The sequence below is a fragment of the Bos mutus genome, chromosome 18, assembly GCF_027580195.1.
Source record: "Bos mutus isolate GX-2022 chromosome 18, NWIPB_WYAK_1.1, whole genome shotgun sequence".
Classification (NCBI taxonomy): Eukaryota; Metazoa; Chordata; class Mammalia; order Artiodactyla; family Bovidae; genus Bos; species Bos mutus.
The window spans coordinates 58227476-58241684 of NC_091634.1; positions in this window are offsets into that span (position 1 = coordinate 58227476).

The window sequence follows — 14209 nt, forward strand, 5'->3', positions numbered from 1 at the left end:
AAGTATTCAATACATTTCTATTTAATAAGTAGATTATATATATAGCTAACTTTGTATATAAGCATAACTCTATAATTATTGCTGCATCTGTGTATCTGAGTATATAGTGAAATAGACATGAATTGTCACTGCACTGATATCTCTGACTATTACCTCACCACAAAATACAATGTATCTTTTCTAACCCCTTGTTTATGCAGGCGAGGTCAGATGAGTTCATTGGTGGCACTGAGAGGCCCTGGAAGAGAGCCTGGAGACAAGCAGCTGATCCTTAACCTAATTGTGACTTACTCCTGAGGCCAAAGGCAGGGTGTGTGGTTATAGCCTAAAAAAGATTGCATGTTGTTTGTTGGGGGTATGTTTGGCCTCTGTGCTTGCCTGGACTTGGGCATTCTCAGAGGAAGGGGAAAGACCAGGGCGTGTCCTCAGTCTGCAGAGAGGCCAGCATGGGATAAGGGTGTAGGGACAAGTCCTATGTCCAAGAAAATGTATGGCCAACTTTGAAGGAAAATGGGGAATAATGACTGTGGGGATTAATCTCTGCAATTTGTGACATCCTACGGAGTTCTTATCCTGGGCCCCTCATAGCCAAGGCCAAGAAAGTAGTCCTAAGAATGCTGGCATTCTCTTTGGGAATATTGGTTTCCCTTTAGGAAATGGGGATGATTTTGTGTGTGTGTGTGAGTGCGCTAAGTTGCTTCAGGCATGTCCAACTTTCTGCAACCCTATGGACCATAGCCCGCCAGGCTCCTCTGTCCATGGGATTCTCCAGGCAAGAATACTGGAGTGGGTTGCCATTTCCTCTTCCAGGGGATCTTTCTGACCCAGGGATTGAACCCAAGTTTCTTACCTTTCCTGCATTGGCAGGTGGGTTCTTTACCGCTAGAGCCACCTGGGAAGCCCATGGGATGATTTCAGTACATTGTTAATTTGCATTAAATAACAGTATAACCATGATTAATACTGTATACCCTGGTGAATCCTGTTGTTGACTTTTAATATGTACAAAATTGGGATAGTTATGAAATGGCAACCCACTCCAATATTCTTGGCTGGAAAATCCCATGGACAGAGGAGCCTGGTGGGCTACCAGCATGGGGTCACAAGAATTGGACATGACTTAGCAACTGAACCACCACCACCGTGATGCACTGATATTATTTTTTACTTTTATACTAGCAGTATAATTGAAATTAATACTATAATTAGGAATGAAAAGATACTTGTAAATTTGGGGGATAAATACATATTTCTATGAGTATTGTGAGGCATAAAAGAGATCGATCCTTATTTCTTAGACCAATGTTAGTAACAAGAACTATTAACCATGGAGTATACAGTACAAATCCAAATTCATTAAGCGTTTGCTCGGTTTCAGGTGTAACCTCAACTGAATTCCGTGCATTAAGTATGTAACCTTGTCAGTAATCCTGTAAAAGAAGTTCTGTGATTATCTGCATCTCATAGTTGAGGAGTCTAAAGCAATATAAGTCACTAGAATTATTTATCTGCATCCTGTCACTATTGCATCATTAAAGACAGGAAAACTGCAGGAAGGTCTTTTCCTAAACCCTTCCACATCCCCCACACTCCCGCCTCCCACCTTTCCTGGTGGTCTCTGCACCCTCCTGCATCTCATCACCGTGCTGGGGCAGGCCTGCTCTTGTGCACTGTTACCCCACTGGATTGTTACTTAGAAGTTGTGGGGAGGGGTCTGTTAAGAATGCAGGGTGCTTTGCTCTGGTGTTTCAACATTGGGTTCTCAGGGGTGAGAATTCACCCAGGTCAGGTGGTTGAGGGACAGATCCTGGGTGTGGGCGCATTGGGACTGCACATTTTGTTATTTTGAGATGTGGCTGGAGGTACACGAGTGGGATCTTGAGTTCCTAGACATGAGGGCTGCATGCATCTCTTTCCACTCAGCTATTACTGATTTATTCTAGAATTCGACCCTGTGAGAAGAGAGCACATGGCCAGGGAAGTCCTACCAACTTTGCCCCATGCGTATCTCCCTTAGAAAATGGAAGGTTCTCTACCCTCCTCTGTCTGAGAGAACATGCAGGGTGTCTGGAGTCTGACAGGTCCTCGTTCAATATGAAAACCCATTCCCCCACCGCACACATATTCCCGAGTGCCATACCATCCCTCCTCTTTCCTCTGAAAATGGTCAGATCTCCTGAGGGGGAAATCCAAATTTGTCTCCGCAAATGATAAGGAAAAATACCGTGGTTACATTCCTGAGTGGGCTTTCCAGCAAAAATACCTCCTTTAGGAGGAGCTCACGCACTCTGAGCCCTTTGCCTTCTCTGACTGCCCTGGCATGGAACCCTCGACTTTGGCCAACAGACCAGAAATACAGCCGTGGTGTCTCTGTAGTAACTTGGAACACTGTGCTCCCTCCTGGGACTGCTTATCCACGGTGGTTTGCTTTCCCGCCCAGGGCTTCCAGGGGCCCTCAGGGCTAGATTCACTTAAACCCCAGGGTGGGCACACCATGCTCACCTTCCAAGTTTGGCTTCTGTCTTCATGAGTAGTTTTGAGTAACAATAGATCAGAATCAAATAGATATAGCATGAAATGCAGAAAAGAGTAACTCAAATGCCTTCTCGATGTCTGCAGGATGGGTCATTCTACCATGAATGACCCACCTGCTGTTCCTTCAACCCAGGACCTGGCACTCACTTTCTGTGTGCCTTGCTGCCTCTCCCTCCTCCTTCCTTTTCTCCTCTCCTCTCTGTACTCTTGGCCTTTCCTCAATCCCTTGTTTTCATCTGTTTTTGTCCTTCCTTTTTATTCCATGAGCTCCTGATCTTCCCCTTTCTCTGTCACTGCCACCTGCTTTCACTTGCTACTGTCGCTCCACACGCTGCCTTGTTTATTCCTTCCCTCTGCTCCCAGGACTCTGCCAGTCCTTCATCTTCTGCTCCACCTTGTTTCTGTCGTCTTCCTGGAACAGGACCCAGAATTAAGATGTGGTAGAGACTTCCCTGGTGGTCCAGTGGCTAAGACTCCACACTCCCAAGGCAGGGGGCCCGGGTTCAGTCCCTGGTCAGGGAACTAGATCCCACATGCTGCAGCTAAGACCTGGTGCAGCCAAATAAATAAAACTAAATAGTTTTTAAAAGATGTGGTAAACTTTGCTCTGCTTTCTGCACCCTCCAGAGAGATTTCCATAAGGATGGTGGTCACTGCTTACTCATACTCACACAGTCGTACAGGCCGGGTTTCTCCTGCCCTGTGTTCAGGGAGTACAGTGTATGAAACCCAGCACCAGTCTGAACTCTGTGAACAGTCAGTTCTGAAATAACTTGAATAAGACCCTCATAGATGCCATGCCAAACTCCTCAAATCTAGTAACAGTGAAGTGTGTCTTTTCTTTCTTGATCTGGATTCTTGTAATAGGAATACTTGGAGTTGTCAAATTTGATAGAACTGTGGCCTTAGGAAATGCACACACACACACACACACACGTTTCTCCATGGAGTTTGTTTTTAATCGAAGTAGAGTTGATTTACAATATTGTGTTAGTTTCCGGTGTACAGTAAAGTGATTCAGTTACATATATATGTATTTTCAAATTATTTTCCAGTGTAGGTTAGTACAAGATATTGAATATAGACCCTGGAATTATAAAGCAAATCCTTGATGCGTATGTATTTTATACATAATTGTGTGTATCTGTTAGTCTCATACTCCTAATTTATCTCTCCCTCAATTCCTTTTCTCCTTTGGTCCTATACATTCGTTTTCTATGTCTGTGAGTCTGTTTCTGTTTGTATACAGATTTATTTAGATTATTTTTTAGATTCCACATATAACTGATATCATGATATTTGTCTTTGACTTACATGGGAGCGGGGAGGGGCAAGTGGTGGCTGCATGGCGCTGGAGCGGTGAGTAGTGGAGAGGAGATACCCCACATTCAAGGTAAGGAGCAGCAGCTGCGCTTTGCTGGAGCAGCCGTGAAGAGATACCCCACGTCCACGCTAAAAGAAAGCACATAAGACGGTAGGCACTAAGAGAGGGCATCAGAGGGAAGACAGACTGAAACCACAGTCACAGAAAACTACCAATCTAAGCACACGGACCACAGCCTTGTCTAACACAGTGAAACTAAGCCATGCCATGTAGGGCCACCCAAGACAGATGGGTCATAGTGGAGAATTCTGACAAAATGTGGTCCACTGGAAAAGAGAATGGCAAACCACTTCAGTATTCTTGCCTTGAGAACCCCATGAACAGTATGAAAAGGCAAAAGATAGGACACAGAAAGATGAACGCCCCAGGTTGGTAAGTGTCCAATATGCTACTGGAGATCAATGGAGAAATAATTCCAGAAAGAATGAAGAGATGGAGCCAAAGCAAAAACAACACCCAGTTGTGGATGTGACTGGTGATGGAAGTAAAATCTGATGCTGTAAAGAGCAATATTGCATAGGAACCTGGAACGTTAGGTCCATAAATCAAGGCAAATTGGAAGTGGTCAATCGAGATGGCAAGAGTGAACGTCGACATTTTAGGAATCAGTGAATTAAAATGGACTGGAATGGGTGAATTTAACTCAGATGACCATTGTATCTACTACTGTGGACAAGAATCCCTTAAAAGAAATGGAGTAGCCATCATAGTCAACAAAAGAGTCTGAAATGCAGTACTTGGATGTAGTCTCAAACATGACAGAATGATCTCTGTTTGTTTCCAAGGCACACCATTCAATATCACAGTAATCCAAGTCTATGCCCCAACCAGTAATGCTGAAGAAGCTGAAGTTGAATGGTTCTATGAAAACCTATAAGACCTTTTAGAACTAACACCCCCAAAAGATGTCCTTCTCATCATAGGGGACTGGAATGCAAAAGTAGAAAGTGAAGAAACACCTGGAGTAACAGGTAAATTTGGCCTTGGAGTACAGAATGAAGCAGGGTAAGGCTAATAGAGTTTTGCCAAGAGAATGCACTGGTCATAGCAAACACCCTCTTCCAACAACACAAGAGAAGACTCTATACATGGACATCACCAGATGGCCAACATCAAAATCAGATTGATTATATTCTTTGCAGCCAAAGATGGAGACGCTCTATACAGTCAGCAAAAACAAGACCAGGAGCTGACTGTGGCTCAGATCATGAACTCCTTATTACCAAATTCAGACTTAAACTGAAGAAAGTAGGGAAAACCACTAGGCCATTCAGGTATGACCTAAATCAAATCTCTAAGATTATACAGTGGAAAGAACAAATAGATTTAAGGGCCTAGATCTGATAGACAGAGTGCCTGATGAACTATGGATGGAGGTTCGTGACAGTGTACAGGAGACAGGGATCAAGACCATCCCCATGGAAAAGAAATGCAAAAAAGCAAAATGGCTGTCTGAGGAGGCTTTACAAATAGCTATGAAAAGAAGATAAGCTAAAAGCAAAGGAGAAAAGGAAAGATATACCCATTTGAATGCAGAGTTCTAAGGAATAGCAAGGAGAGATAAGAAAGCCTTCCTCAGTGATGAATGCAAAGAAATAGAGGAAAGCAATAGAATGGGAAAGACTAGAGATGTCTTCAAGAAAATTAGAGATACCAAGGGAACATTTCATGCAAAGATGGGCTCGATAAAGGACAGAAATGGTATGGACCTAACAGAAGCAGAAGATATTAAAAAGAGGTGGCAAGAATACACGGAAGAACTGTACAAAAAAGACCCAGATAATCACGATGGTGTGATCACTTACCTAGAGCCAGACATCCTGGAATGTGAAGTTAAGTGGGCCTTAAGAAGCAATCACTACCCAAAGCTAGTGGAGGTAATGGAATTCCAGTTGAGCTATTTCAAATCCTAAAAGATGATGCTGTGAAAGTGCTGCACTCAATATGCCAAAAAATTTGGAAAACTCAGCAGTGGCCACAGGACTGGAAAAGGTCAGTTTTTATTCCAATCCCAAAGAAAGGCAATGCCAAAGAATGCTCAAACTACCGCACAATTGCATTCATCTCACATGCTAGCAAAGTAATGCTCAAAATTCTCCAAGCCAGGCTTCAGCAATACATGAATGATGAAATTCCAGATGTTCAAGCTGGTTTTAGAAAAGGCAGAAGAATCAGAAATCAAATTGCCAACATCCACTGAATTATTGAAAAAGTGAGAGAGTTCCAATAGAATATCTATTTCTGCTTTATTGACTATGCCAAAGCCTTTGACTGTGTGGATCACAAGAAACTGTGGCAAATTTGGAAGGAGATGGGAATACCAGAGCACCTGACCTGCCTCTTGAGAAACCTGTATGCAGGTCAGGAAGCAACAGTTAGAACTGGACATGGAACAACAGACTGGTTCCAAATAGAAAAAAAGTACGTCAAGGTTGTATATGATCAGCCTGCTTATTTAACTTATATGCAGTGTACATCATGAGAAATGCTGGGCTGGATGAAGCACAAGCTGGAATAAAGACTGCCAGGAGAAATATCAGTAACCTCAGATATGCAGATGACATCACCCTTATGGCAGAAAGTGAAGAAGAACTAAAGAGCCTCTTGATGAAAGTGAAAGAGGAGAGTGAAAAAGTTGGCTTAAAGCTCAACATTCAGAAAACTAAGATTATGGCATCCGGCCACATTATTTCATGGCAAATAGATGGAGAAACAGTGGCTGACTTTATTTTTGGGGGCTCTAAAATCACTGCAGATGGTGACTGCAACCATGAAATTAAAAGATGCTTACTCCTTGGAAGGAAAGTTATGACCAACCTAAACAGCCTATTAAAAAGCAGAGAATTTGCTTTGCCAACAAAGGTCCATCTAGTCAAGCCTATGGTTTTTCCAGTAGTCATATATGGATGTGAGAGTTGGACTATAAAGAAAGCTGAGAGCTGAAGAATTGATGCTTTTGAATTGTGGTGTTGGAGAAAACTCTTGAGATTCCCTTGGACTGCAAGGAGTTCCAATCAATCCATCCTAAAGAAATCAATCCTGAGTGTTCACTGGAAGGACTGATAATGAGGCTGAAATTCTAATCCTTTGACCACCTAATGTGAAGAAATGACTCATTGGAAAAGACTCTGATGCTGGGAGGGATTGTGCGCAGGAGGAGAAGGGGACGACAGAGGATGAGATGGTTGGTTGGCATCACCAACTCGATGCACATGAGTTTGGGTAAACTTTGGGAGTTGCTGATGGACAGGGAGGCCTGGCGTGCTGAAGTTTACGGGGTCGCAAAGAATCAGACACGACTGAGTGACTGAACTGACTAAACTACTTCAGTTAGTATGATGATCTCTAGGTCTGTCCATATTGCTGCAAATGACAATATTTCACTCTTTTTATGGCTGAGTAATATTCCATTGTCTATGTATGTACATGGCACATCTTCTTAAGCCAGTTTTCTGTTGATGGGCACTTCAATCATTTCCACGTCTTTTATAAATAGTTCTAATAGTTTCCATGGCTATTATAAGTAGTGGTGCTATAAACATTGGGGTGGATGCATCTTTTTGAATTAGAACTTTAACCTTTTCCAGATATATGTTAAAGAGTAGGATTTCTGGATCATAAGGTAGCTCTGTTTTTAGATTTTAAGGGACCTCCATGCTGTTCTCCATAGAGAATGCACCCATTTACATTCCCACCAACAGTGTAGGAGGGTTCTTTTTTCTTCATACCCTCTGCAGCATTTATTATTTTTAGACTTTTTGATGATAAACCTTCTGTTTGCTATGAGGTGATATCTCATTTTGGTTTTGATTTGCATTTCTCTAATAATTAGCAATGTTGAGCATCTTTTCCTACACCTGTTGCCCATCTGTGCTTCTTCTTTGGAGAAATATCTATTTAGGTCTTCTGTCCATTTTTTTTGACTGGCTGTTTGTTTTTCTGATATTGAGTTATATGAGTTTTTTGTAAATTTTAGAAATTAAGCCCTTGTTGGTCGCATCATTTGTAAATATTTTCACCTTTAAAGGGTTGTCTTTCCCTTTTGTTGATTGTTTCCTTTGCTGTGCAGAAGATTGTAAGTTGGAATAGGTTCCTTTTATTTCTTTTGCCTTAGGAGTTGAATCTAGGAAAATATTGCCACAATTTATGTCTGAGGACTTCCCAGGTGGTGCTATTGGTAAAGAAGCTGCCTGTCAATGCAGGAGTTGCAGAGGTTGTGGATCTGGTCGCTAGTTGGGAAGATCGCATGGAGGAGGGCATGGCAACCCACTCCAGTACTCTTGCCTGGAAAATCCCATGGATGGAGGAGCCTGGTGGGCTGCAGTCCATGGGGTCGCTAAGAGTCGGACATGACTGAGTGACTTCACTTTCACTTTTCACTTTCATGCATTGGAGAAGGAAATGGCAACCCACTCCAGTGTTCTTGCCTGGAGAATCCCAGGGACAAGGGAGCCTGGTGGGCTGCTGTCTATGGGGTTGCATAGTCAGACATGACTGAAGCAACTTAGCAACAGCAGCAGCAGCATTAAATCTGTAGATTACTTTGAGTAGTATGGCCATTTTAACCGTATTAATTCTTTCAGTCCAAGAGCGTTAAGACTCCTTTCCATTTCTTTGAATCATGTTCAGTTTCCTTTATCACTGTTTTATGATTTTTAGCATACATGTCATTTACATCCTTGGTCAGGTTTATTCCTAGGTATTTTATTTTTTGATGTGACTTTAAACGGGACTCTCTCTCTCTCTTTTTTTTAAACTGTTTCTTTCTCATACTTCACTGTTAGTATAAAGAAATTTAATAGATTTCTGTATATTAGTCTTGTATCCTGCTATCTTGTTGAATTCATTTATTCTAATAGTTGTTGTGTGGAGTCTTTAAGGTTTTCCATGTATAGTATCATGTCATCTGCATATAGTGGCAGTTTTCCCTCTTCCCTTTCAATTTGGATACCTCTTATTTCTTTTTCTTGTCTGGTTGCTGTAGCTAGGATTTCCAATACTATGTTCAATAGAAGTGATGAGATGGGGCATCAGTCTCTTTTTCCAGAATTTAGCCTAAAGGCTCTCAGCTTTTCACCATTGTGTATTACGTTGGCTGTGGGTTTGTCACAAGTGGCTTTTATTATGCTGATATATGTTCTCTGTATACTCACTTCAGTGAGAGTTTTTATCATGAATGAATGTTGAGTTTTACCAAATACTTTTTTATGCACCTATTGAAATGATCATTTTTTTTCCTGCATCTATTGAGATGATCATGTGGCTTTTGTTTTTGTTGTTGTTAATGTGGTGTATCACATTGATTGATTTGCATATGTTGAAGCAGGCTTGTGACCCTGGGATGAATCCAACTTGATCATGGCGTGTGATCCTTCTTGTGTCTTGTTGGGTTCAGTTTGCTAATATTTTGTTGAAGATTTTTGCATCTAATTTCATCAAAGATATTGACCTGTAATCTTTTTTTTTTGTAGTGTCTTCGTCTGGTTTTAGTATAGGGTGCTGGTGGCTTCATAGAATGACTTTGGGAGTGTTGCCTCCTCTTCCATCTTTTGGAATAATTTGAGAAGGACAGGTATATTCTTTGTGTATTTGGTAGAATTCCCCAGTGAAGCCATCTGGTCCTAGACTTTTGTTTGCAGGCAGTTTTTTGTTTATCTAGTACAGGTTCTATTTCCTTTCTAGCAATCAGACAAAAGAGAGAAGACCCAAATAAACAAAAGAAATGAAAGAGAAGCAATAATAAGTGATACCCCAGAAATACAAACTTCAAAAACAAACTTATGGTTACCAACAGGAGAACGTAGGGGGGATCTGTTCAAATGATCTGTTTCTTCTTGACTTAGTTTTGGCAGACTGTGTTTCTAGAGGTTTGTCCATTTCTTCTAAGTTTTCCATTTGTTGGCATATAACCATTCATAGTATTTTATTATGATTAAATTTTTAAATTTTATATTGGAGTTTAGATGATTTACAATGTAGTATCAGTTTCAGGTGTACAGCAAAGTGATTGATATACACACACATATATCTATTCATGTCCAGATTCTTTCCCCTATAGATTATTACAGAATATTGAGCAGAGTTCCCTGTGCTATACTGTAGGTTCTTGTTGATTGTATATTTTGTATATAGTAGTGTGTATATGTTAATTCCAAACTCCTGATTTATCCCTCCCTGCTACCTTTTCCTTTTGGTAACCATAAGTTTATTTTTGAAGTTTGTATTTCTGGGGTATCATTTGTTATTGCTTCTCTTTCATTTCTTTTGTTTATTTGGGGCCTTTCCCTTTTCTTCTCAATGAGCCTGGCTAGAGGTTTGTGGATTTTCTTTATCCTTTCAAAAAAAAAAGAAAACAGGTCTTGGTTTTATTTATCTTCCATGTTATTTTTCTGATCTCTATTTTATTTCCTGTCTGATCTTCATTATTCCCTCTTTTTGCTGACTTTGGATTTTGTTTTTCTAATTCTTTTAGGTGGTATATTAGGTTGTTGATTTCAGATTTTTCTTGTTTCATGGAATTTTTTTAAATTGATAAATGTAAAAGACTTCAAGGACCATACAAGCATCTTTATCTTCACTTTAAAGTGCAAAAGGAAATGACCAAGGTGTTTGACTAATGAGAGCAAGGCTGAACATCTTTGCCCCTGCCATCCCCTCTCCCCCCCAAAATACAGCCTTTAGTACTGACCATGAGGTATATGGGAAAATCGTTTTAAAACTGGCAAGGTATCTATAGGAAAGAAGAAGCCCTCAGGTAATAAGCAGCAATTCTTAAGAACCTCATCACAACTGTAAACTTGAACCTCACAGACTCACCTCTTGTCCAGACTCATTTCCTTTGCCTTTGGTATTTTTGTTAAAAGTAATTTTTCCCCTGCCTAATCTCAGAGTCTTCACTGTCTCTGACAGGGACCTGGAAATGGTAACTCATCATATAGAATTATTGTGTAAGTCTGCAACTGGACCCTGGTTTGAGGTTTACAGCAAAGGTGAAAAAGAGCAAAATCTGTTGAGGGAGAAAGCGTGGACTTGGAATAAGGTGAAAGGCGTTATTTAAGAGCTACTAGCGGTCAAACTAAAGTTAGCAAATGATAAGCACTAAAGGGAAAAGAGAAAGAGAAGAATATAGCCACCACTTTTGGGAATAAAGAGAAGGCCTAGAGTAATTGTGAAATGATTAAAGCTTCTCCAGATGCTCCTGAAAGCCATTGTTCATAGCATTGTCACATGAGGTGAGAGTACATCTCAACCTTGTTACCATCTCAAGAAATCTTCAGTTCAGTGATGTTAGGCCCACAGTAATAAATATTCTGGAGCAAACTGAAACCATTGGTAAATTGAGGCAATTAATTTATATTCAGGTAATTAATGTACACTCTGACCAGGACAGAACATTATTTACTTTTTATATACCATTAGACCAGCGCATTTAGCGTGGGCGGCTGCGACCGACGCATTTAGCGTGGCGAGAGGACCTACTACACGCCCAAGGCCAGGGGCCGCGGCCTGGAGGGGCAACCCCACCTCCAAGGAGCGGTGGTTGCGCGGGCGCAGGAGGGCCTAGAGGAGCTATTCCACGCTCAAGGTCAGAAGGGGCGGCGGTGAGGAGATACCCCTTGACCAAGGTAAGGAGCAGCGGCTGCGCTATGCTGGAGAAGCCGTGAAGAGATACCTCACCTCCAAGGTAAGAGAAACCTAAGTAAGATGGTAGGTGTTGCAACAGGGCATCAGAGGGCAGACACACTGAAACCATACTCAAAGAAAATTAGTCAGTCTAATCACACTAGAACCACAGTTCAGTTCAGTCGCTTAGTCGTGTCCGACCCTTTGTGACCCCATGAATCGCAAAACGCCAGGCCTCCCTGTCCATCACCAACTCCCAGAGTTCACTCAGACTCCCTTCCATCGAGTCAGTGATGCCATCCAGCCATCTCATCCTCTGTCGTCCCCTTCGCCTCCTGCCCCCGTCCCTCCCAGCATCAGAGTCTTTTCCAATGAGTCAACTCTTTGCATGAGGTGGCCAAAGTACTGGAGTTTCAGCTTTAGCATCATTCCTTCCAAGGGACTCTCAAGAGTTTTCTCCAACACCACAGTTCAAAAGCATCAATTCTTTGGTGCTCAGCCTTATTCACAGTCCAACTCTCACATCCATACATGACCACTGGAAAAACCATAGCCTTGACTAGACGAACCTTTGTTGGCAAAGTAATGTCTTTGCTTTTGAATGTGCTATCTAGGTTGGTCATAACTTTCCTTCCAAGGAGTAAGCGTCTTTTAATTTCATGGCTGCAGTCACCATCTGCAGTGATTTTGGAGGCCAAAAAGATAAAGTCTGACACTGTTTCCACTGTTTCCCCATCTATTTCCCATGAAGTGATGGGACTGGATGCCATGATCTTTGTTTTCTGAATGTTGAGTTTTAAGCCAACTTTTTCACTCTCCTCTTTCACTTTCATCAAGAGGCTTTTTAGTTCCTCTTCACTTTCTGCCATAAGGGTGGTGTCATCTGCATATCTGAGGTTATTGATATTTCTCCCAGCAATCTAGATTCCAGCCTGGGCTTCTTCCAGTCCAGCGTTTCTCATGATGTACTCTGCATATAAGTTAAATAAGCAGGGTGACAATATACAGCCTTGACATACTCCTTTTCCTATTTGGAACCACTCTGTTGTTCCATGTCCAGTTCTAACTGTTGCTGCCTGACTTGCATACAGATGTCTCAAGAGGCAGATCAGGTGGTCTGGTATTTCCATCTCTTTCAGAATTTTCCACAGTTTATTGTGATCCACACAGTCAAAGGCTTTGGCGTAGTCAATAAGGAAGTTTTTTTTTTGGAACTCTTTTCTGGAACTCTCTTGCTTTTTTGATAATCCAGTGGATGTTGGCAATTTGATCTCTGGTTCCTCTGCCTTTTCGAAAACCAGCTTGAACATCTGGAAGCTCACGGTTTGCTGAAGCCTGGCTTGGAGAATTTTGAGCATTACTTTACTAACGTGTGAGATGAGTGCAATTGTGTGGTAGTTTGAGCAACCTTTGGCATTGCCTTTCTTTGGGATTGGAATGAAAACTGACCTTTTCCAGTCCTGTGGCCACTGCTGAGTTTTCCAAATTTTTTGGCATATTGAGTGCAGCACTTTCACAGCATCATCTTTCAGGATTTGAAATAGCTCAACTGGAATTCCATCACCTCCACTAGCTTTGTTCGTAGTGATGCTTTCTAAGGCCCACTTGACTTCACATTCCAGGATGTCTGGTCTAGATGAGTGATCACACCATCATGATTATCTGGGTCGTGAGGATCTTTTTTGTACAGTTCTTCTGTGTATTCTTGCCACCTCTTCTTAATATCTTCTGCTTGTGTTAGGTCCATACCATTTCTGTCCTTTATCGAGCCCATCTTTGCATGAAATGTTCCCTTGGTATCTCTAATTTTCTTGAAGAGATCCCTAGTCTTTCCTCTTCTGTTGTTTTCTGCTATTTCTTTGCATTGATCGCTGAGGAAGGCTTTCTTATCTCTTCTTGCTATTCTTTGGAACTCTGCATTCAGATGCTTATATCTTTCCTTTTCTCCTTTGCTTTTCGCTTCTCTTCTTTTCACAGCTATTTGTAAGGCCTCCCCAGACAGCCATTTTGCTTTTTGCATTTCTTTTCCATGGGGATGGTCTTGATCCCTGTCTCCGGTACAAAGTCATGAACCTCAGTCCATAGTTCATCGGCACTCTATCTATCAGATCTAGTCCCTTAAATCTATTTCTCACTTCCACTGTATAATCATAAGGGATTTGATTTAGGACCACAGCCTTGTCTAACTCAATGAAACTAAGCCATGCCCATGGGGCCACCCAAGATGGACGGGTCATGGTGGAAAGGTCTGACAGAATGTGGTCCACTGGAGAATGGAATGGCAAACCACTTCAGTATTCTTGCCTTGAGAACCCCATGAACAGTATGAAAAGGCAAAATGATAGGATACTGAAAGAGGAACTCCCCAGGTCAGTAGGTGCCCAATATGCTACTGGAGATCAGTGGAGAAATAACTCCAGAAGAAATGAAGGGATGGAGCCAAAGCAAAAACAATACCCAGTTGTGGATGTGACTGGTGATAGAAGCAAGGTCCGATGCTGTAAAGAGCAATACTGTATAGGAACCTGGAATGTCAGGTCCATGAATCAAGGTAAATTGGAAGTGATCAAACAAGAGATGGCAAGAGTGAACGTCAACATTCTAGGAATCAGCGAACTAAAATGGACTGGAATGGGTGAATATAACACAAATGACCATTATATCTAC